Source organism: Chenopodium album, chromosome 1 (assembly GCF_948465745.1).
Source record: "Chenopodium album chromosome 1, dcCheAlbu1.1, whole genome shotgun sequence".
NCBI classification, from domain to species: Eukaryota; Viridiplantae; Streptophyta; class Magnoliopsida; order Caryophyllales; family Amaranthaceae; genus Chenopodium; species Chenopodium album.
In genome coordinates, this window is record NC_137834.1 from 10,910,957 (window position 1) to 10,916,277 (window position 5,321).

The 5,321-nt window shown below is 32.7% G+C and overlaps 1 pseudogene across 1 annotated transcript; it reads left to right on the forward strand.

The window, feature by feature from the left end:
- The first annotated feature begins 1,426 nt into the window (after positions 1-1,426).
- LOC145562225 (metalloendoproteinase 1-like) lies at positions 1,427-2,822 on the forward strand (annotated as a pseudogene). Its single transcript, XR_014094301.1, has 2 exons — positions 1,427-1,827; positions 1,988-2,822. The product of XR_014094301.1 is annotated as a metalloendoproteinase 1-like (transcript).
- The last annotated feature ends 2,499 nt before the right edge of the window (positions 2,823-5,321 follow it).

Here is a 5,321-nt window from a genome sequence, read left to right on the forward strand (position 1 = left end):
TGATTATATGATAATTATGTTCATTTTTAATAAATGATCATTTTTTTTATAACATGTTCACTTTTTAGGATTACATGTCCATTTTTTAATTATTAGAGGTTCATTTTTCTCATGTTCATTTTTTAAAACTAAATATTGATTTTATAGAGCGTGAAGTTGATTTGGGCGGGTGTTTATGGCTTTCCTTGTTGCAACCATAATAGCTACATTAGTATGTAGCAAAGACCCATTGGTAAAATCTGATTTAAGCTCCTAAAAGGATTAAACAGTCCTCCTTATTGGGCTCCCTAGGCCCGCTTTTGATTTCTCGAAATTTAACTTAACCTAGATTAGACTACTGAGGAATTGATGATACTCGATTTTGTACTACTTTCGTGTGAAATTCGTAACTATGAGCATCTTAAGAACTCTCGACAAATTCCGGCGATGGCTATATCTTCTTTTCACATGGGATGATGCGCAACTAGCAAGCAAATTCCATTTCATGATTTTGTCATTATTATTTTTGGTGATAATGGTCCATGAATAAGTATCATTTTGTTTTGCTCTATTATACTTAGTGTGTTTCAGATATTTTTCAAATTTAGCTCACTTTAGGTTCAATCTAGTTCGTACTACTCCCTTTATTATTATTATTATTATTATTATTATTATTATTTTTGATAGGCCCTTTATTAATTATTAGATGCATCACTTTGATATTTACAATATTTTTAGAGTAATCACATGCACAAAGTATAATCATAACATCAACCTTTTGCCACATGTATTCGTTAATAGAAAACTAAACAAGGGGATAATGTTCTAGATTTTTTATAAGTAGAAAAATCTAACCTAATATTTTTTATTTTATTTAACAAAACTAAGATATTTTATCTTAAGTTTTTGTGGGGAAAACATTACTAAGAATTGATTCAAAATCAAGTTCTGCTAAAGCTAAAATGCTTTGCATGAAGGAGTAATTAATACAAACACACCTTGTCACTAGATAGGTTACCGTCTTTCTTACTCTCCATACACGAGAAATACTAAAAGCATAAAAAGAATAGTTAACATTCCTATATCATCATAGAAAACTAATAAGAAAAACCCTTGAAACGTTGCTGACCTTACTAGTCACGTACAATTCGTTACTTTCCTATTTCCACCCAAATGTGAGAATGGCCCATATATTTGACAACCAAGCACCCAAGTCATCAACTGAATAATAACATACGCGTAAGAATCATTACTATTCGTAAAAAAATAAAATAATTAAAAATAAAGAAAAACAACAATGAAAGTCATTGGCTCATTGCTAGCAAAATGCAATCAACGACGACTTGGTAGATTATTAGAAAGACTTGGTAGACTTCTTGACAACGACTGCAAGCTTTTGCACCACTATAAATACCATCAATTTTAATCATATAAACAAATCAAATAAATCGATATTAAGGTAAAATATATCTTAAAAGATTATTATGGCAACTATACCTTATATATTTTCTTCATTTATACTATTTTTGCTCCTTACTTTGGCTTCACTCACAACTCAGTCAAAACCAAATGTTAACCCTTTTGGCTTCCGTAAGAGCTTAGAAGGAAGTAGGAAGGGCCAAATGTAGATGGCCTTCACCATCTTAAAGGGTACCTTGCGAAATTCGGGTACCTCGATAATCATCCGGTGTCTGAAAATAAGGTAACTACTACCATGACCCTTGACAAAGATGCTCAATTATTCGATGAGAGTCTTGAGGAGGCGATCAGAACATATCAGAAAAATTACAGGTTAAATGTTACTGGACATTTGGATGCTGCAACGGTGGAACAAATGATGAAACCTCGGTACGTTATGTTTCAGTAATAATTTTATCAACACATTTGATTATTTGAATGATAACAAATTAACAATATAATTCATGCAGTGTAACTATATATATTGATTTATCTCATATCTCTAACAATATTAATTTGTATTTAATATGGTTGCTCTCCTTTGTTATAGATGTGGTTCTCCTGACATTATCAATGGTATAAACATGATGCGAAAGGACAAAACAAGTTCTAGCTACAAAAGCCGAAAGACATTGTATGGAACATCCTTGTACACATATAATAAGGGACTAATGTGGCCATCTTCAGAGTACCAACTAACGTACCAAATCCAGTCAAAGACCCTAGTCAACGGAGCCGAAAACATGAAATCCATAGTGGCTGATGCATTGAACAAATGGGCACAGTATAGTCCCTTCACATTCCAGGAAGTGGCCGAGGGAAGCCAGTCCCATCTAGTTTTCGGGTTTGCGAAAGGTGACCACGGCGATGGTTTTCCCTTTGATGGCCCTGGAGGAGTACTAGGTCATTCTTTTTTTCCAACTGATGGACGGTCACATTATGATGCAACGGAGAATTGGAGTGATGACCCTGGATTATATGAAATGGATCTTAACTCGGTTGTGCTGCACGAAATCGGTCACCTCCTCGGCCTCGGCCATAGTCAAGATAAGAATGCAGTGATGTTTGGTACCATTGATCATGGGGTGAAAAAAAGAGAGCTCCAACAAGATGATGTTGAAGGTATTCAAACCTTATATGGGGCGACATAATAACACTGCTAAACTTTGGTGTTATATAAGTTGGAGTGAGAAAATTGCATGGCATAACTTAGTACTCCATCCGTTACTTTTTCATTTTTTTTTTTTTTTGGAGAACGTTATTTTTTATTTAATATGGAGTATATGGTTTGATTTGCTTGTATTTGTTACATTTTCAATATTTCCCATTTGTATCAAATAATTTGGATATATAGAAATATATTCTCAAAACATTCCAAAAGACAATCAATGCTTAAATTCTGTTTGTGTAAGACAATTAATGCTAATTTCTAATTGTGTAGAAGACGCATTGGACCATGCCATTAGTTGTTTGGTTTGGTCGAGCCGATTGACTCGGACTTTTTTCTTGACTTTTCAACTTAGGCCCAGTTTGGTTTCTCGTTTGGAACATTTTCAATGGAAAATTAGTTTTCATGGAAAATATATTTTCAAGGAAATAGACAATTGCAAATTAGTTTTCCTTTGTTTGGTTGCATACAAGAAAAGTCTAAGAAAAATAAAAAATAAAAGTGGAAATGTAAGGATGAATGAGACTATGAGAGGGAAGTTAAAAAAGGAGGTAAGGAGGAGAGAGGAAAATGTGTCTTACCTTGTTTTGGGAAGGAAAATGTTTTCCATCATTAATGATGGAATTTTCCACCCTTGAAAAAATGTTTTCTACCCCTTAACAAACCAAACAAAAAAAAATGGGAAAAAAAAAATGAAAAATTTATTTTTCATGAAAACCTTTTACGGAGTACATTAAACCAAACAGGGCCTTAGTATAAGTACTAAACACGAACACATTTATTTAAGGGAAACATTTATTGAAGTATAAAATTGTCAAATAACATATTTAAGTGTCTCGCATTAAGAAAAGAAGAGAGAATTAAACCTTTTATAAGAATAAGGGTTATTCCTCCTATTGACATACGAAGTATAATTTTGGGATAAAAACTCCTTTGGTCTTGTGAAGTAGATTCTCTCTTTTAGTTGCAAGGTGCGATCTAAATTCGTACTCCTTCCCTATTTAAATAAATAAAACATTTTTTTCAGCTTTTCTAAAATTCTATAAAATTCAAAACATTCATTTATTAAAACACTAAGTGAATATTTAACAACATTAAAGAAAAAAAAAGTAATAATATTTAAAAAATAATAATAATAAGGGAGCCCTACATTTTTTTTTTATTATTATTACGAGTATTTTTTTTATTATTGTTTTTTATTTGAAGCCGGAGCCAATAACGGTGGGATCCTCCAGCAGTTTACTTGCAAGTTCTTTGCTTCTTTCTTTACTTTACTGGCCCACTGCATCTTATTGAATAGTCCCTCTTTTGAAATGGACTAATTGTTGGCCCATTTTGAACACGAAAATAATTTTCATTTTATCGATATATTTTTTATTATTTTTTGGAAGACAGACGAGCAATCATTTTGTTTTATCGATTTTGTGGTTGCTATTTAAATTATTGTTCATGAAATGCCATATATAATTTCCAAAAAGAATTGGACTTTTTTTTTTTTAGAGGAAAACACTGAACTATGAATTGGAAATTGCAGTGTTATGATCAATCTCATATCAACAAGTTAAATCAAATACAGTTTGTTTGGGTTATGTTAAGGGATGGAAAAAAAGGGGAGGGTGGTGTAGGGAAATGATGAGTTTTCATTCAAAATCTTTCTATTTGATAGAGTATAAAATATATTCTTTGGCCTCAACCATTAGCTTAAGCTTTTGGTTGAAATGATCCTTTAACATGGTATCGGAGTTAGCGTGACAGAAAGGTCACGGGTTCGAATCTCATCCACCCTCCTTCAAAGTGGAATTAATTCACACCAGGTATGAGTGGGCCTGTGTTGCATACACATTTCAAGCCCAAAGGGTCTTTCATATGAGGGGGAGTGATAGAGTATAAAACATATTACTAGACATCAACCATCAGTTTAAGCTTTTGGTTGAGATGGTCCACTAACATGGTATCGGAGCCAGCGTGACATAAAGGTCATGGGTTCGAATCTCATCCACCCTCCACTTTCAAGTGCAATATTAAGCGCTGGGTATGAGGAGGGCCCATGTTGCATCCACACTTCTAGTCCAAATGGGCTCTCGTGCAGTGTGAGGGGGCGTGATAGAGTATAAAATATATTCCTTGTCCTCAACCATTAGCTTAAGCTTTTGGTTGAGTTGGTCCACTAACACTATTGTTGAAGTTATCATTTTGTTATAATTTAATCCTTCCATTTCTCTCCCCTTCAAATCACTTTATTCTTAGTTAGCCTTTTGGCCCATTCAATGCACGGGTTGTTACTTGGATTAATTATTTTCATATATAGATGTGCTTTTTAAAAGTTGAAACTTTTGATAAAATATACGAAGTAATTGTTTCATTGCTGAAGTTTAAAATAAAAAAGGACCGAGAGTAGAACTGTGAAAGAAGATGAAGGAATTTGGGTAAGTATATATACATGAAGATTGTGGGATATAAAATAACATATTAGTTTAAGTTATACTCTAAGTCTAGGAGATGAAAAGACAATTTTTATTATAATTAATATGTTTATGTAATATGTACTAATTATAGTAGAAATGAAGCACTTCATTTTCTTCCTTGAATTTGCATGTAATAGAATGCATAAATATTTAAACAAAAATATTAAGGGAGGTGACATGTGGCATATGGAGTAATGAGTGACTTGTGAATTTGTAATGACACGTGTCATGTGAAAATATGTGTTTTTAAA